The 20,945-nt window shown below is 35.1% G+C and overlaps 1 pseudogene; it reads left to right on the forward strand.

Moving 5' to 3' along the window:
• The first annotated feature begins 4,353 nt into the window (after positions 1-4,353).
• Positions 4,354-5,074, forward strand: LOC101568516 (annotated as a pseudogene).
• The last annotated feature ends 15,871 nt before the right edge of the window (positions 5,075-20,945 follow it).

The following is a 20,945-nucleotide window of genomic DNA, read 5'->3' on the forward strand; positions in this document are numbered from 1 at the left end:
CTTTTCTCTTTATTTCAGCATGGAATTTGGCATTACTCCATGTGGCCCTGACAGGAAATATTAGCAAAGAAGCTAAGAATGTAAACATACCTAGATGACTTCTAGAAAGGCTTCACTGTGCATTTATGGCCCAAGTATCCACTAAAGCTTCCTTGGCTAGGCACACTCTCCTCATTCTTAACATACTTAAATGTTGGAATATGAAGTCCATTTTGAATTAATTTAAGTATATGGTATGAGATAGAAAGGTTTTTTTTTAAAATTTTTTTAGCTATTCAGTGGATCTTGAACTGTGTATTTAATCTTCTGTGGATTTTTCTGGGCTTTCTTTGTGTCCAGCTCAGCATGCCCTGAGGGAATGGCTGGTGCACAGACTGTGGTGCAGCTTGCCTAAGCAGGAACTTTAGACCACTGAGCTATCTTGCCAACTCCATTGAACTGTGTATTTAAAAGGCTACACTTTGCCTATTGAATTACCTAGAAAATTATATAAACACGATACATGCATGATTTTGAGCAAGAAATCTGTATTTTATTATGCAGATTTTTTTCTATTCTCTCCACTTTTTCTCAGTAACTACCTTTATATTTAATCTTGCAATGCTGTAAATGCTCCCATTCTGCTCTTTTGCCAAGCAACAGGTATTTTAGATACATTTAATTCTAACAATCATATCAGATTCAATTATTTCATTTTATGAAAGTTTTACATTCAATACTGTGGTTTTTATTCTTGCAGGAGTACAGTAGGAGCTTGTATGAGAGAACAGTTAAATTTGAGATGAACTGACCACTTCTCATTTTGAGTTTCTTAGTGCATGATCATTTTGCACCTATCCACCTTTTAAAGTCTAATACAATGACTCTCTGCACTGCTTTGTAGTGGGTCTGTGTTTCTTTTATTAACTTTACCATAAGTATCTTTTATTTTATTGTTACTGGAAGTAGTAGACTTTTGCATGCTCCTTTCCATTGTGATTTAATATTATAGAGAATGCTATTGTTTTTTGTACATTGACAGCTTGCCCAATTCATTTATTCAAGTAGTTGGCATAGAAAATCATGTTGTATTCAAATAATGATGGTTTTATTTCTTCCTTTGTAATTGTAATTAGTAGTTTCTTTATTTTTCTTGCCTTTTCACCTACACAATTTCTACTACAGTGTTAAAGAAAAGTAATGAAACAGGTTTTTTCACTTTAATGATGATATCAGGCTATAGGTTTTATGGATCAGGGGTGTGATGAACTTTTTCTTTAAACTAACAGATAGTGAATATTTCAAATTCTTATATCTTTTTAGGGTTTTTTTTGTACTCTAGAGAAGATAATTCATAATTTTTCTTAGATTATTTCCCTTGAAACTTTTCAACACAGTGAACCCTCAAGTCATGACTTGCCTAACATATGAATGACTAGTGTTATGATCAGAATTTTAGACTTAACACAGGATCAAAGTCTTGAGTTATGCCCCGAATGCTGACAATGGATGCAGTTATAAACAAAGACTCATGATGCCAGAAAAGCATATGTAAGCATCAGTCTGAGCCCAGAAGCATGTATTTGTGGACCTGATTTGCTCTATAATTGCTATAATTACTGCTATAAAATGGCCCCCATAAAGCTTTATAAAATGCTTAGGAAGAAAGGGAAGGTAAATAAAGCAACTCCATTTGAAAAGAAGGAAATTGTGGAGAAATATGATAGCAGTGTTTGTGTTGGCAATCTAACTAGTCTGAACAGCATGTTGAAATCCCCATCTCAACAATGTTGCAGGGAAAAAAATTATATAAGAAAACTAGTTTTGCTAAAGCTGTTACCAAAATTAGTAAGTCACCATCAAGTATTGTCTCACTAGTATAGGAACCTGGAAGGGTAAATAAAAACTGAAAGGTGCAATAGATACTTTGAAAGGGGAAGAGACTGTTCAAAGGGGAGGAATAGCTGGGATGAGGGAGAGGAGTTAAGAAAAAAAGAAGGAAGGGAAAAGACATATATATGTATATACAAAAGATAGTTTGGATAATTGTACTACTGATTTCTGCTGGTCTGTTGACAAAACCAGTTAATACTTAAATTATTTCTCTCTCCTTTTAAGTGTTTTATAATTTTTTTCCTAATCTGCATGCTTATGTCTGAAAATCTTAACAACTAATTTGAACACAACAATATGTAATATAATAATCATTATTGCATTCCTATTAGTGAAATTTGTATAATTTCTGATTTTTTACTATTTTTATTGTTTTTTTATTTTTTATTTACTTTCTTTTAAATCAAATTGGTAAGACAGTTTCAATAATTAACACATTGCATATATTCTTCCTAGTGGTTAATTGCTGTACAAGATGTGGACATGATATCCTATTTACAAACACCATTAGAACAAATCACTCTATTCGTTAAGAGAATGCAACTATATATCTATCCTAAATTCATCTGTATACCCTTTTTTTGTTAAGTTCCATTATTTGAATATTATAGGTGTATAAACTCAGCAAAATATTCTAAAAGAGTCCAGTAGCTCATAATAGTATTGGGTCTTCCGCTTGACTGGCAATGTCAGAAATTGTTCACCTGAGTCCTTACAGCTCAACATAACAGCATGGCTTTACTTCTTATATTTTGTTTTTATACTTTTCTGCTGGATGGTTAAGACCAAGGTAAAGCAGGACCTATACAATAAGAGTTGTAACCTTTGGGTCTGATAAGGTCAGTGAAATCCCCTCAGGATTTATCTTGAGATCCTGTACCTCAGATTGTAGAACCTTTGTCAGTGTCAGTCATGTGGATGAGTCATGGCCATTGCTTGGCCAATGTGTTCTCTGTGAAAGCCTGAAAGAATGTTTTCTCTCTATGTGACTCTTCTTAGGCACACTCTACATCATTGATCACTAAAATAAAAATGTGTTAAGCTAAATAAAAAGGTTATTATTAGTGTAGATAAATAAAAAGCAGATGGCAGGTTATAGCCTATCTGAGCCTATAATTTGTGAAAAACTAAGGCTATAAATGCAGATCTCATAAAGAATCATCCATCGGTGAATGATAATGGTGAAACATTTCATGCCAGTAAGGAGTGGTTTCACAATTTTAAAGGGAAATCTATGGTTCATAGCATAACTAGGCATGACGAAGCAGCAGACAAAAGGGCTGCTGGAAATTACATGCAGCACTTTCAAATGTCACTTGGAGACCTAACACAAAAGCCTCATTGACAAGAGTATATCTTCTTGAGTGGATCAGGGAGGCTTTCTCTCCTGTTGTTAAGAAATATCTAGAGGACAAATGTTTACCATTAAAGTTGCTCTTCAATCGACATTGCTCCTGTTCACTCAAGAGATTTGGAAGAATTCCCATTGCTCTCACAAAAGTTCCTCCCACTTACAGCAATTGCTTTACTGCATTCTATGAACCAGCTAACTTTAACAGCTAACTTTAAGAAACTATACACCAAGGAACTAGATAGTCTCAAGTGTACATTTAACCCTTTACAAGTTCTGGAAGGAACACAATGACAACCTCTCCTTCATGGGATTAATTGAGAAATCCTGGGCCAGTGTCTCTCTAAGGATACTGAGATCTGCCTGGAAGAAATTGTGATCTAAAATTATAGAGGAGACAGCATTGAAGGCCGTGTAGAGGAGCCTGAAACTTGAATTGACCCTGTACTTGATGACATTGTCATCATAGCAGAGTTCATATAGAGGCAGACAGCGGTGATTTTGAGGAATTTGTGGAGGGGCACTCAGAGGAATTGTCTACAGAGGAACTAAAGCAACTTCTGTCTGAGCAACAGACAATAGCAGCTAAGGAGCTTCTTGAAGAGCAGGGGGATCAACAATCAGTGTGGCAAAGTTCTTCTTCTAAAGCAAAGGAAGTCTTGAAACAATGGACAGAGCTATGAATATTTGTAGAGAATATTTGCCAATCACTCCATTTAGTAGCCCAATGACAATGTTATGGCATACTACAGAACAGGGAGATGGCTCAGTAGAATAAGTGATTGTCTGGCAAATGCAAGGGCCTGTGTTCATTCCCTGGTTCTGCAAAAAAAAAAAAAATAAATAAATAAATAAATAAATAAATAAAATAATAATAGGGCCGGCCAAACAGCTCAGTGGATTAAAGTGCCTGCCTGCAGGGTCAAGGGCTGGGGTTTCGATCCCCTGGCCTTCAGTGCCAGCCCTGTCCCCGGGGGCACTGAGATGGCAGTTAAAACTGGGTGTGGTGGTGTGCAACTGTAATACCAGCTCTTGGGAGGCTATAATCAGGTGGATCATTATGAGTCCGTTCTAGTAGTGAGACCCTGAACACCCTGTAGACCTTTCCCTAAAAATACAAAGGATAAAAAATGATGGAGACTGGCCCACTGAGCCTGAGGATATGCGGCAATAATATGTCTGTGCCACTACCAGCCATCGTGTCTGCCACCTGGAAGACCACCACCTCAGTTATTTTCCTTCATGGATTTGGGAGATACTGGTCATTGATGGGCAGAAACCTTTGCCGGTATGAGTTCACATATCAAATATGTCTGCCTACATGGGCCTAGTATGTCTGTAACACTAAATATGAACATGGCTATGCCTTCTTGGATTGATGTTATTGGGCTTTCATCAGATTCCCTGGAGGATGAACCTGAAATTAAATGGGCAGCCAAAAGTGTACAAGCTTTAGTAGACCAAGAGGTGAAGAATGGCATTCCTTCTAACAGAATTGTTTTGGGAGGATTTTCTCAGGGAGGAGCTTTGTCTTTATACACTGTCCTCACCACCCAGCAGAAGCTGGCAGGCGTCACTGCGCTGAGCTGCTGGCTTCCACTCTGGGCTTCATTTCCACACAGTCCTAACAGTGGTGTTATCAAAGGTATTTCTATTCTCCAGTGTCAAAGAGACTGCGACCCTTTAGTTCCCCTAATGTTTGGTTCCCTTACTGCTGAAAAACTAAAAACGTTGAAAGATCCAGCCAATGTAACCTTTAAAACCTGTGAAGGCATGATGTATAGCTCCTGTCAACAGGAAATGATGAATATCAAGCAGTTCATTGATAAACTCCTACCTCTAGTAGACTGATGTCCTCAAGAGGCCTTGTGTAGAAGCGCACCAGCAGCGTTGTAGTAAAGTACACACTTCTCCCCTAGCCCAGTCTTACAACCTCTCATTTTTGCAGTGTTAAAATGTTTTGCAAGGGCTGGCCAAATAGCTCAGTGGATTTAAGCACCTGCAAGCAGGCGCAGGGGCTGGAGGTCTGATCCCTAGGCCTGCCGTGCTGGACCCGCCACTAGGACACGCTGAGATGGTGATTGAGACTGGCCAGTAATTCCAACACTTGGGAGGCTGTAAACAGGAGAATCACTATGAGTCCAATCTAGCATTAAGACCCTGAACACCCTGTAGGCCCTTCCCTAAAATACAAAAAAAAAATAGAAGTAAAATGAAATATTTTGCAAATACACATCAATGATATATAATAAATAATGTTTCCTTGCGGGAAACTTATGATCTTTTAAGTTTCTTTACATCTATTTGTATAATGTGATCCAGAATATACTAGTATTAAAATAAGTGTGGCAGCTAGCTTCTTTTTCTCAAATATAATTCAGAAAAATAATAAATTATTACAACCAGATATTTTTATTACATCATTTGAAAATTACCAGTATGCTAATGAAAATTTGTTCAGGTAAAAAGAACAGTTTAGGTATACATGATTTATGCATGCTATGACTTAGTGTATGGATTTTTTCCAAAGTTTCTCAGCCACAGTGCAGTGTCTGTATTTGCTATATGTGTTCATCATACATAACAGCTGTAGTGATCAGAATGAGATGTCTCTACATTAGTCTTGGTAACAGGGGTAATGCTTTTGCCAGGAAAGAGTAACACTGCTGTCTTCATTTAATGGGCCCAATTTAATGGTGTCAAATAAATTTGAGGGACCAAGCTTTTCTTTTCCTTGGTATCAGTTCTATTTAATATTTTCTCATCAAGAAAATGTTCTTTCATGATTATTCTTCATAGCAGACCAAATATATCGCCTCCCTGTTGTAGACATCTATCATCAATACCTGCTGTAATTTGACATTCTGAATTACAGACAGGCCATATTTAAAATCTATATATACTTTAAAAGAAACCAAACATTATTTAAATTTCTTACATTGCATATTTCAAATCATTATACTTTAGCTCAAATGTAGACTTATTTAGTATCTTCAGTTTTGATAATAAAAGCTTGTTATTTTTCTAAAAGCAATTGAATGAATAATTAGATCATATTCTGATACATAAGAAAATTTAAGACTGATCTTAAAAACTAATTTCTAAAATTATTAGGGTTTGCCATATTGAATTTACTTTTTCTGTACATATGTTTGAAACCAGCTAGTGTGGAAAACATATGATCTAATAGACAAAATTGCTTTGTTTTATCTGCCAGTGATCTTACTTGAAATTTTTGCTTCAAATTACTTTTTAAAATTAGTCTTTTGTGCAAGCATAGTATGACCATTATCAGATTAATAATAAAAATATTTGAAAACAATTTTATGTGTAACAAAAGTTGACTGAAGTGGCTGGTGAGATGGCTCAGTGGTCTAAAGCACCTACTTAGAACAAGCTTAGCAAAGCCCAGGGACCACGGTTCAATCCCCCAGCACCACATGCCAGCCAGCCCGCCCCCTGGTGGGCTGAGCTGGCCAGACACACACACACACACACACACACACACACACACACAAATAAAAAAAAAGTTGACTGGAACCCTACATGTGTGGTATATTTACCATATTTTTTTTTACTTTTTGAGACAGGGTCTTCCTATGTTCAGGCTTGTCTTGAGCTCACAGTGTAGCCCAACCTGGTTTCCAACTCACAATGATCCTCCTGCCTCAGCCTCCCCAGTGCTGGGCTTATAGGCATGCACCACATGTCTGGCTATTACCGTATAGTTTAAAATGTAACAAAAGTGTATGTTTAATATTTCTGAACTGTGTTAAATTTTGTGCTGTATTTCAGCTTACCAAAACAATGTTAAGAATGTATATTTAAGATGATAATTGATCATGGTAGTAATCTAGTAATATGCTACATAGGATATTTATAATGAAGCCATATGTTTATTTCTAGATTTAAAAATTTTAGAACAATCATTGACTAAGTCATTCTGCTTTATCTTGAAGAAATGTAGATTTAGTCCAGTTATACAAATCACTAAGATCTTATGCAAAGCAAGAACTATTCTGTTGAAGAGTTGTGATATAATGTGGAACAATATGAATGTTTTTCATGAATTCTATTAATGTGAAATAAAATTTAATTCTGACTTCAAAAAAAATGACAGAGACAGAGAAACTTACATAAGTTTTTAGTTCTGAAAAGATTGAGACCTAGTGATCCAGAAGTAGGTCCTAGTGGGCTATAGACTTTGAAAGAAGATGTGAGAGATCCAAATTCCTGATGCTGTTTTGGAAGGGGATTCTCCTTCCAAACAATAGCCACTTTCCATTTCATCCTCCTTTCCTACAAGCCAAAGATGTCAACTTACATGGTGAAACAGTATGAAATTTCTGTTTCTTGTAAACCAGGCATATTTTATAACAATTTACTGAATACATGAGGAAAATTATGGATACTTCTAGTAAATTATGCACATTATACAAATTTTTAATATGAAATGGTTAATAAAGGGCATTTTGGGAAGTTTGGAATGATGGCCATTATTTGTCTTATTATGGGTGAAATGAACTTCTATCATTAGAGTACTCATATGATAAAGATGTTTGCTACAAAGTTTCTTCATTATTGTTAGCTCTAAATATTTTGTGGGTAGGTACTTTTGCACTATATGAAATTCTTACCCCCATTACACAAGCTCAGTAATTTTTACATTAATTGTATTGCATGCTTGAATTATTGCTCTAATAGTTATGAGACAATGACTCTATGATACTGTTATTCCTTCCATATTTACCACATTCTGCCTACATTTTCAGAATTTTATTGGAAAGGGGAGATTTTCTTTTTTGAATATTCATGTATATAAACATGGATTTATTGATTTCATCGATTATAGTCACATTGGGGTAAGGGGTTTCAGCATATGAATTTGAGAAAGAAACAATTTAGTCCATAGCAATTCCAGGATTTGTTCATTTTGTTTAAAACAAGTTCATATTTAAAATCATAATCCTACACTGTTTTGGTCAGATAAACACAAAAGTCCACATCACTCAGGTAGATATGAAGCCACACTTAAATTTTTGATAATTTGTATTTGGTACTTTTCTCATTTTCTTGCTGAATTCAAGAAGGCCATGCTATCATATTGGACAACACTTCCTTCAAATATATTAAAAGCAATTTTTTGAAATTTTTAACTTATTCAATAAAAATTTTGATAGAAGCTCACAGTAATGCTAGCCAATACTATTCCTTTCCCTAACATTCACATATCACTTTAAAAATTCAATTTTTTGAATAAATTACTTTGTCTAGTTATGTGAATGGAATATATTGAAGAAATACAGTTAGGAACAGAGTGCATGCAAACATTTGAAAGAATTTATTTGAGTGATTGCTGATGTGTACAGTGCTTTCTTTTGGGTTCTGATATCAAAATACACAACTATAAAGGACTTGAAACACCACAGTACTGGCATAAAATGCATATAAATCAAGGGAACATAATATACAGCCCAGGAATAAATCTGTATAGTTATAATCAGTTTATCTTCAACAAAGGAAAGATGAATACACCATGGGGATAGGCAGTCTCCTCAATACATCATGTCACCCTAATAGGATAGCCACACAGACAAAAATGAAGTTGATAAAAATCTTATACTATATACAAAAAATCAATTTAAAATAGATTAAAAACTCAAACATAGGACCTGACATTTTAAAATTACTAACAAAAGCATATAGAAAAATCTTCTTGGCATAAATTGTACTTGACAATGACTTTTCTGGATATGACCTCCAAAGCTCAAGCAACAAAAGCAAAAATTTTAAACAATTAGATTGTATCCAGATGCTACAGTCAACAAAACACAGAAATAAGGTACAGAATAGAAGAAATATTCTCATTGTATGTATTTTGCAAGAGGATGATATTCAGAACATAAGGACTCCAAATCTTCAACAAAATAAAACAAGTAATTCTATTTAAAATTGGCCAATAGATCTAAACCAATATCTTCAAAAGAAGATATAGATAGATAGATAGATAGATAGATAGATAGATAGATAAGGTTTATGAAGAATTCTTAATATCACTGATCATCAGGGAAATCCAGATGAAAACTATAATGAGATATCACCTCATCCCAGTAAGAATGAGATTTTTCAAGAACATTAAAGATAAAAAGTGCTGGAGAGGAAATAGATAAAAGGAAGTCTTGCAGGCTGTGAGTAGGAATATAAATTAACATAACCACTGTTGAAATCAGTATAGAAGTTCTTGAAATCTTTAAAATAGAACTACTGGAAATTCTGCTCCTGGATAATACATTAAAGAGAAAGGAAATCAGTGTGTCAAAAAGATACTTCTACTCCCATGTTTATTGTAGAAACACTTACAATAACACAATAGTCAAGAAGTGGAAATAATCTAAGTATCCATCATCAGATGAAGAAATATAGAAAATGAAGTATTTATACATAATAGAATATGCTTGATCATCAAAAGTGAAATCTTGGGGCCGGGGAGATGGTTCAGTGGAATAAGCGCTTCGCTAGCAAGTGCAAGGGTCTGAGTTCAATCCCTGGTTCAGCAAAAATAAAATAATAAAATAAAATAAAATAAAATAAAATAAAGAAAAAATAAAGTGAAATCTTGTCATTAATGTTATCATAGACAGAACTGAAGATACTTATAAGTTAAATGCCAGGCACAGAGAGACCATCACCACTTTTCCTCATTCATATGTGGAACTTTAAGATACTGATTTTATAGAAGTTAAGAGTAGAGTGGTGATTACCAGAGGCTGGAGATAGTTGAGTAAGATGAACGGGGAAAGGTTGCTCAGTGGTTACTAAGACACAGTTGGATAAGAGCAAGACACAGTAATGTACTATTGAATGGTACAGTGACTACCGGTAGCAATTACTGTATATTTCAAAAAGTTAGAAGGATTCTAAATGTTTTAACAATAAAGTAATAAATGTTTGAGAAGGTGAATATTTACTATCATTTAAATTTAATGCAATAGATAGATGTGTTAAATAGTAAATGGTACCTTAGAAATCTGTACAATTTATGTTTTTGTCTGTTTAAAAGTATATAACAATGACAAGCATGATCTGAAAAGTAAAAATAAAGCTTCTATACAGCAAAGGAAATAGGAATGAAGAAACAACCTATAAAATGGGAGAAAACAAGTGCAAAATATATGTTGGGTAGATACTCCTGTAGTTCGAATGTATTTTTCTTAACTTCATGCTGGAGTTGAAAGCCCATTGTGAAGTATTAAGACAGTTGAAATTTAAATGGACTTTGCTGGGTACCAGTGGAATCTTTGGGAAGAGATTTCACTAGAAAAGTTCATTAGAGTGGAATCCCCATGATGACTCCAGGTGGCTTTATAAGAAGAAGGAGCAATACCACAAGAGACAGCTGCATGCATGCTTCTGTCTGCCTCTTTCTACACAACTCCTGTACTACCTTGGGGTGCTATAAGCAAGAATATCATTACACGCTGTGCCCCAATCTTGTAATTCCAGAATCAGGAATCAAAATAAATACCTTTTCCTTCCAACTTAGCCAGTCTGTGATAATGTGTTATTACAACAGAAAAATGAACTGATATAAAATGTAATATGTAAAAATGCATAAAGAACTAAACAGGAATAGTAAGAAATTAAAAATCACCCGACTAAAAATGAACAAAAGGCCTGACTAGACATTTCTCAAGAGAAGGCACAAGTGGCCAACAAGTATATGAAAAGTATTCAAAATTATTAATAATGAGATAAATACAAATCAAAACCATAATAAGAAATCACTTGACTGTAGTCAGAATACCTGTTATCAAAAACAAATTGATGTACGGAAAAGGGAATTCTTGTCACTTGTTCATAAAAATGTGTGTTGCAACCATTATACTAAAAAATATGGATGTTTCTCAAAACATGTAAAATAAAACTGCAATATGATTCGGCAATATTTCTTTTGGTTGTTGAAAATGAAATCACTATGATGACCGTGTATGTCCATGTTCACTGAAGCATTGTTCAAAATAGGCAATTTACAGAATCCCTTAAGTGCTTGCTGATGGACAAATGATTAAAGAAAATGTCACACGGGCAAATTTTTTAGCTTTTAAAAATAAGGAAAGCCTGTCATTTGTGACAAAAAGACTGGAGCTTGAAAAACACTTCAATAAGTGAAATAACCCAGGCAAAAATGACAAACATTGTATGATCTTACTTATGTATAAAATGTAAACTATTTGAACTCCCCCTGTTGTGCCATGCTGCCCCACCATTGGGGTGCTCTGACACATGATTGAGACTGGGTGTAGTGGCCTGTACCTGTAATCCCAGCACTTGGGAGGCTGAAAACAGGATGATCATTACGAGTCTGATCTGCATAGTGAGACCCTGTAAACCCTCTTCTAAACACATAAAAGTAAAAAATAAAATAGTTGAACTCCTCGGAACAGGAACTAGAATATACTAGCCAGGAGTTGGGATAGTGAAAAATTGGTACATGCTGTTTAAAGTTAAACACAGTTTCAATTAATATAAATAAATTCTGCATATCTACTTTATAATATAATAACTAATAGTATATCATATTCTTGCATACTACTAAAAAAGGACACTTCCATTTTCCTCAGGAAAAAGTATGTGAAGTGATGGATATGTTAATTAGCTTGATTTAGTAATTTCACAATGTATGCCATACCACTCTTACAGAAAATCCACTACCATTATGAACTACTGAGCTATATTGGAATATTTTGTTGAATTCATGCTCCTACAATATTTAAATAACAATGGAATACCTTTCTCTGACAAAACTAAACAAGAAAGGGGGATACAAATGAATGACCATTTTGTATCTGTATATTCAAAATAGGATAGACATACAGCTGCATTGTCTTAATTCAATGAATAGAGAGTTTTGTTCTAATAGTGTTTTTGGACAAGATATCATGTCTGCATCGTGTGCAATGAATAATCACTAAGACAACAATATGCAATGTATTAATTACTAAAACTCTCCTACTAATCGGTTTTGAAACTGTCTCACTGCTATTTTTTCTCAATAAAATTATTTAGAAAAACAATGTATGCCATAAATATACATGATTTAAATGTCAAGTATACCTTTATAAAAGAGTAAAAAAAAGAGGGCAATCTGATGATAGTTGCATAAATTTCTTAATACAGAAAAATAAGATTGTGTACTTTATTTTGAGGAAGGAAAGGTTTATTTAGCTCACAGTTACTGGAGGTTTCAGTCCATATTCATCTGGCTCCAAGGCAGAGAGGCACAAGAAAGAGAGCAACCTTTCATGGTGGTGGCAAAGAGTAAGTACAAAAGGAGGAGTAACAGCAGCTCAAGCCTCTAACCTCTCCTCTTTCCATTGAAATGCAAATTACCTGCCCCAGGGCAGATGCAGCATCCACACCCACAATAATCAATCACAAACGCCAAAAGCCACCTCAACACTGCATGAGGCTTTGGGGGAAAAGCTAGACACAAACCCTAACATTCTGCCCCTGGACTCACAAAGACTCATACTCATCCCTTTATGCAAAAGCCATTCTAGTCCATCTGTAAGAGTTTTCCAAGTTTGAATAATTTCAGCATTGCTGAAAAGTCCAACTCCCAAATCTCCTCCAAGATCCAAGGCAAACTCTCAACCGTGAGCCCCTATAGGAATGAAAACTTAAACACTTGCCACATTCAAAGGCACAAGATAAACATTACCATTCCAACAGGTACACACAGCAGGACACCAAGCATTGGGACCTGCACAACTCCAAAATACAGCAAATCCTGCAGTTCCATGTGGGGCATCCGAAGCAATCTGTAATGAGTTTTGAGCTGCAAAGGCCTTACATGGCTACTTTAAAGGACTGAATTATATGATATGTGAATTATAGTTTAGCTCAGCTACTCTTCTCTCCTTACTGGAACAAATATCTGACACTCAAAATTAGAGTAGGAAAGGTTTATTTAGCTCACAGTTACTAGAAGTTTCAGTCCATACTTGGCTGACTCCAAGGCAGATTGGCACATGGCAGAAGGCAGCAATTCATGGTGCTGGCAAAGAGCAAGAGGAGCCAAGGGAGTAGTAACAGCAACAATAGGAAGTCTGTCTCTCTGTCTCAGTTATGTTGCATTCAGGCTATCTGTCCCAGGTTGGATGTAGCACTCAGACCCATAGTCCCTACAGTACTCAGACTAGTACTCCCAGCCTTGGATCATGAATTAATCACAGACTAGAGCTGTACCTCAACAACTGCATGAGGCTTTGGGGAAGACAAATGCACACAAACCCTAACACAGTTCAATAAACATTTACAAAGAATAATTTTCAATTTTTATTAATTCATTTTAATAAACAACTTTGAACTACAAAAGCTTCTTAGTTTATTAATTTAGGTTAGGTTTAACTCTTATTTTGGGAGATTATTTTTCTTATAGGTCTTAAGTTTTTCATTTTATAACCATAAATTTCTAAGTCTGATGTTCATCTTTGTGAATCTAATTCAATGATTTTTGTTTTCATTTTTAATAAGGTAAATTAAAATGCTGATAAATAAGAATTAAAATGTGGAGGAAAAAAACCCAAACATATAAGTGACTCTTCAACTTCATGAAACTAAAAAAAGTGCATATGTTCCTATCTTAGCAGGACTGTATTTGCTTTGAAGGTGAGGACCAAATATCTAAGGTTTGATCAGGACAGCAGAAAGCCTCTTTTTCTGATCAGCCATGTCAGAAAATGTCTTCAATACAAGCTTTCTTATGATGACAAGCAAAGTTTCAAGTACTCTCCTCAAGTAAAACTACAGGGGCTTGGGCCAGGAAGATGGCTCAGTAGAATAAATGCTTGTCTAGCAAGTGCAAAAGCCTGAGTTCAATCCCTGGTTCCATCAAAAACAAACAAACAAACAAAAAACTACGGGTCTTTTAAATGATTTATGATTGCTCACTTCTAATATTTATAATTTGCTATGTGAATCTTGATTTAGCTTTTTTAATAGGAAAAAGTAACTCAGACTGAGATTTAAGCACTGTAATTCAGAAAATAAATATTTTAATCAGGTTTGTAAAATTTTTCTCCTTTCTTCACTTTCTCCTAGACAAATAAACCATATTTTGAAAAAAAAATTATTATGCTTTAATATCAAATTGTGCTTAAAATTTTTAATTACAAATTTATCTTTGCATGTTAATTTTAAATAAAATTTATGGCAATTAGTTTCACTACTTGCCAAACTGGTTAAATGTCTATAGTTAGAGAATGGGTAAAGTCCCATATTTGCAACTCACAGCTCTGCCTTTGTACTGAGCAGAATTCTAAATTCAGCTCATGTCTACCTCCATCAAAATCAGTAGGATAAAGGTTCTTTTTTCAATGTTTAACAAATTTCTGCAGTACCCTATTTATTTCTAAATATCCACATTGTTTCTTCACGTTACATGTGAACAGATCCTATGATTTCTTACCCAAGAAAGGTTTAGCTCTATTGAATGATCTTTTTTTTTCATGATCTTCAATTATATTCTATTCATCTTTGTTTCCCTTTGAATGATACATAAGCTTGGGAAAATGTTGCTGGATTTCTCTAAGCATAAAATGCAGAGATTCTCAGAGTTCTCAGACCTTTCTTACAATGGCTACTTCAGTCTGGCAACATGTCAAAGAGGCTGAGGGCTTAGGACTGCCTTCAAAAGCAAAATCCTAGAGAAGCCAAAGAAGAGAGGAGCCAGTTTACAATTTAAAGGGAGTTGCAGTTTGATCAGTTATACCAGCCTACTGTGTCTATATGTGGGCCTACAATCCAGTGAAAAGCTGATAAATCTGAAGTAGCCATCAGTTTTTGCTTGGCCAGTCACATTAGCTATGACACAGATCTCATTCAGTCATTATTAAAATGCATCTAATTCAGGCCCACTGCAGGTTACCACCAGGAAAATGGCACTTGCAAAAGGGTCTCTGAGCTATGTGAAAGATGGATAGGAAGAGAGAATCTAGGAAGCCTGTGTCTTTTCCATTGCTATCCTTTCAGTTAATAGTCCTCTCCAGCTGCTTTCTGAATATGCACAGTGCCATATTCTTTTTATTTCCTACCACAACTAATTAATTTTTAATGCAAGTAATAGCTTCACCTCTCAATTCAGCTTCTTAGATCACCCAGCTTAATGGCTCTGAATATGCAGGACTCCTTGATAAGAAATCATATTAATGCTGATTTGGAGCTTGCCGCTTAGAGGAAAAATGAAATTGTGTTTGCACTGGTTTGCTCCACTCTAGTGCATAGCTTGCTTTCTGACTGGTAATACTTCCCTGATTTGTATTTAAAACTCTCATCTACTCTGACACACAAATATTTCTGAAAGTTAAGAAATGGCTTTTGTCATATCTTTTAAGCACCATTTCTTTTAACAAATTGTAGAAGCACAGAATGTCAGAGCTGGCAAGAAATCTTAGAAATCATTTACTTCTGTGCCTATGGTATCCCAAAAAATATATAAGAATTTTAAGAGATTGGTTCAAATTGCAGATCGTGATTTGCTCCGCTAACCTTTGTCCCAAAGATGAATGTGTCAGTCAGAGTTCTGTTACCACACAAAATTCTTGAGGTGAATCAAATTTATACAAAGATTTATTTTGGCTCTGAGTTTCAGAGGTTTTAGTTCATGGCTTTTATACCTGTGGCAAGGCAGAACTTCAAGACAAGAGCATATGGTGGAGCAATGTTACTAGGTTTCAGGGAGGCAGAAGAGTGTGTGTGTAGGGAGGGTGAAAGTAGAGCAAGAGAAGTCCAGGATCTGTGGACTTTCCACTGAGAGGAAGGGAGGAAGAGAAGGGCTAAGTTAGGACAGTGGGTATCAGCATGAAGACAAGAAGCTAGATAAGGGCTATTGGAAAAATGGCATCTGAGCAGTCAGGAGGCTGAGGAAGAAGGATCACTGTGGTTTTATACCAGCCTGGGCTACAAAGTGAGCTTAAGTCCAACCTGGACTGCATAGCAAGACCCTGTCTCACAACACACACACACACACACACACACACACACACGCACGCACACACACACACACACATGCACACATACACGACACAACACATCTGCAGAGCTTTGTGAATTATTAAATGTCATGAATGGAGACAGAGAAACTCTAGGTTAACAGCACTCACTGTGACGTGAATGGTAGGTAAAAGACTTACCAAGATCTTCAGTGATGTAAATAACCATATTAACAAGACAAATTCAAATTATACTAATGAGTATAAAGGTAAAGAGACACAACTGGGAGACTTAACACTTCAGAACTATGCAGTTTTTGATATACCTTCACATCCCATAAGTTATAAATGCAGTGGTGCCTCAGTTCATGAACTTAATTCTTCCTACAATGTTGGTTGCAACCAAATTGAAAGCATATGCATATTAAGTTCATGTGTCAAGATACAACTGTATACTTCCATTTGTCTTTTCATCTTTTTAAAAAAGAGATTGCAGCACTAGAAGAGTATTAAATGGAACTAAAGTTCTATCTTATTTTATAGACTTGAGCAACAATTTCATCTCTTTGAATTTAAGTTCCTCATCTAAAAGCCATGAGAATGAGTCAGGCTAACCTAAACTTAATGTATGGCACATATTAACTGATTCAGGAAGTATTTTGAAAGCATAAAACGTTAATACACATGTAATAAGCATTTTAGTAAAATACTTGAGTAAGAAATATATGTATATTCCTATTACAGTTATTTAACTTTAAAGGATCTTCTCTTTGCATATTCTTTATGCGCTATGGAAGTCCTCCAAGTATATTCAAAAATGATAAAACAGCATCCATGACTCTCGGTGAGCTGACTGGAAGTGTTTCTAGGCAAAACCATTCATGCATTCTTACTGTAGAATTTGGTTATCATCTGAAAGCCCACTGAGAAAACTTTGACACTCTAGAGTTTCCTGCAGTGATTTATGTCAGGAAACATATTTATGCTGGGATAGGGAGTAATGCATGAAATCTGTCACTTTATGAGGAAACACTTGCAAGTATAAAATTTGTTTGATTCACACTTATACTATAAGGAATGTGAGTAGCTATAAGACCTTTTCACAAGATGTACAGGATAATTGACTGGACTGCAATAATTATGAATTGTCCTTGTGTGCTTTTCAAAGAATTCCCTCTTTTTAGTTATGGTAGCATCTTTTGACCTAAAATAAGCTTAGAAGTTTATTTGGAAGGTACATTCAGATGTCATGTGATATAGCTTTAATATGTGTTGATTTCTACTCATGTAAACTGTAATACAGTCACTTGAAAAACAACATAAAGTCTTAGATTAATAACAGGAATATTGGAAGACAAGACAAAACAATAAATGTTGCATTTATACTAAAAAGTAAGTCCCTTGGAAGTACTTTTGAGTCAGAAGCCTTTTATTTTTACTTAAGCTATTTAAATTATGGTCCCTAAATCTAGGGTAGAAAGTTCACTCTTAAGAATGCTTAGTTGGAAAGCTTGCTGGCCTTGATCCTCAAACTTGGTCTCTTGCCCTCACTCAGATACTTAAATGCAAATAGGCAAATCTCTTTACTACTCAGCACCTCTGCTTGCTCATGTGAAATATGAGCATGGAATTTATAATAACATACTTGAAATTCTTCGAGCTCTAAAATTCTGAGTCTTATGTCTTCTCAGAAGGACTAAAATCTTTCCAGCTTGAGTTTGTAAAGGGCATTAGGACAATGAAAACAATTTTGTACAGCAAAATAAGGGTCAATCCCAGACAAAACCAATAGTTCTGTGTTGCATGAAACAGTGGACATAAAACATTTAGATAGCTGTTCCCAGCCTTACACAGGCAGTTTCAATTATCGCCAATTTTATGTTGCTTCTTATCTCTTCCAACTAGTTCAGGTGAAAATACTTTTCTGTGTTCAGATGATCACAAGGCTTTATAGAGATTTAAATTGACCTTTCAAGAGGTCAACAGTATAAACATATACTATTAAGGATTCCTAAAGTATTGTCATTACGCTTTATTTTGACCACAGCCTTATAGAAAAATAGAGTGAGTAAGCTAAGATGGCTCTACTTTTCTGTTTACAGATCTTCTTGCTATGTATTTCTAGCTTTTTAAAATTTCTGTTCACACAGAAAGCATAGTAAATTAATAAACATATGGACTAGCCCCTCTATCCTTCTAGCCTCTGTGGGACACTGCTTCATTACCTGAAAAGAAGAAACAAAAGAATCAATATATTCCTAGTGTGTTTTTCTGATTTATATTGCTCTGATCAGTAGTCACTGCTTCTGCCTATATTTCACTATTTATACAAGTGTTTCACTTCACTAGCTAATTATTAGGCAATTTATATCTTTTCTCCACTCATCAGCTTTTTGCACATGTAACATTGACCTTAGTCTTATGTTGTCATAATATTACAGCTCTGGAACATTGGTTAGAAATAAGAAAATACTATTATAAACATATTGGATAATACACAACAATCCAGTAAAAAACAGTTATGTCAGGGCAACATCATATAACTCTCCTGTGGTTGACCGTTCAGACACAAAGTTATAGTTCAGTTGATCCAATGTTGCATATACAGAGAAACATATTGCCTTGGGTTCTTCAAGTAATGCCAGTAAAATCTAGGGTTACTTGGAGTTTACAGTTAGATAGAAATGGGATAGACATCTGTTGTCTAGGGAAAATCTGCATACATTTTGGTTTTTTTAAATTTATTGATACAGGGTCTTGATATACAGTTTGGATTCCTGATTCTCCTGCCTCAGCGCCCCCCCCATGCTGGAATTACAGGTATGTGCCACCACTCCAGGTTTTGGGACCAGCAGGGCATGCCATACCAAGAATCAAACTCGGGACCTTGAGCTTGACAGGCAGGCAATTTGACCACTGAGCTATCTCCCAAGCCCAGGAATTCTGCTTTGATGTTGATCACTTCACCATTTTTCTGTGCTTATTTGACTGATACTCCATAGGTCTGACCTAAGTCTACTTATGGTCAAGCTAATATGTGAAGCTCCTGTACCAATCTATGCACAGTCTACAGTTTCACACAGAATCCAAGATAGACTAAGACAAAGCAAATATAGAGGTCTCAGTAAAGATATAGACAATTTTAAGACTGGCTTTGAAAGATAGGAAGGATTTTAATAGGTACATATAATGACAACAGGATAAAGAAATCAATTAGTATGAAGAAATGACATTAAGAAATGGAGAGTGGCCAGAAATTGAAAAGTGAGGGGAGAGTTCTGGGAAGTGCAACCTATGTCATTTAGCTACAGCAGCAAGAGATGAGCTTTGATGGTAAGGGAATGACAGCATCAGAGAAAGCTTGTGTGCAACTGACAACACTACAGTCAGTTGATTAAGAGGGGAGATATTTAATTTTCTGTGTCTGAGTTATCTCACCTGATATTATTGTTTCAAGAGCCAACCATTTTCCTGAAAATAATATGATTTCATGAGAAACTTCAAATGTATACAAAAAGAAAATACAGGAACAAAGTTCAGAAACAGGCAGGTGGGGGCAGAGGGGAAGGTAGAGAAGGGGACAAAGAAGATAAAAATGATCAATATATGTTACATGCATGCATCACTTTTCCAAAACAAATATGACTTATGAATTATAAATATACACTAATTTTAAAAATGTGTGCTGAGATTTAGAGTTATCAGGGTAAAATCAATAGTTAAGACAGGTAGCCTTAGCTGCTACAGAGCTCGAAGAATTGGGAGAAAAGACAGATGACAAAGCCAAGGTGGAGGATATGTCATAATTGATAAAACCCAAGGTATATTTGAAAAGGAAGGCTGGAGGTCAAATTGAACTATCAGCTGTTTTGGAGAATGTTGTCATGTTCATCATTATTTCATTCCCACTACTTTTCTTATTAATGTATTTTATGGTGTTATGGAAATTTTACATATTTGGATGTTGCAAAATGAATGTATCTTATTAAAAATTTAAAACTTTATAGCATGTAAAACTTTAAACATATACAAAATGTAGAGTTAAGGATAGTTAATCTTCAGGTATATAACATTTGGCTTTAATAATTATTAACATTTGTTAATTGTATTTCTTCTACCTTTTCCTGCCCCTTTTTACTGAAGTACGTGTGTGTGTGTGTGTGTGTGTGTGTGTGCGTGCTTTACTGGGGACTGAATTCAGGAAATAAACTATGCATAGGTTATGCTCAGTTTTGTAATAATTTGATATACATACATACATAGAAAAAGACTTAAAATATATCAAAATGAAAAGACTAATGATTTTCCATGATTAGAAGTGAGAATGGGATAAAGACACAAACACAGATAATTTTTACAACAATGAAATTATTCCATGTAACACTGCACAAGTGGCCATAGGACATATATTTGTCAAAACTATAAAGATGCACCAGGAAAAGGGTGAATCCTTAATATAACCTGTGGACATGGTGTGCTGATGATGTGTCAGCACAGGTTCCTCAATTGTACTAAATTTACTGTGCCAGGGAGGGTGTTGACAGCTGAGGAGTTTATTTGCCTATTTGGCAGGGGTTTATGCAAATCTGTCCTCTTTCTACTTAACTTTGTTATTAACCTAAAAGTGTTCTAAACGAATGAAGTCTATTTGCAACAAAATATTGAGATTTTATAACAATAAGTGCCAATATTAAGGAAGATCCTATTTTTGTGGCATATGCCTGTAATCC

This window comes from Octodon degus, unplaced genomic scaffold (assembly GCF_000260255.1).
Source record: "Octodon degus isolate 3935 unplaced genomic scaffold, OctDeg1.0 scaffold00181, whole genome shotgun sequence".
Taxonomy (NCBI): domain Eukaryota; kingdom Metazoa; phylum Chordata; class Mammalia; order Rodentia; family Octodontidae; genus Octodon; species Octodon degus.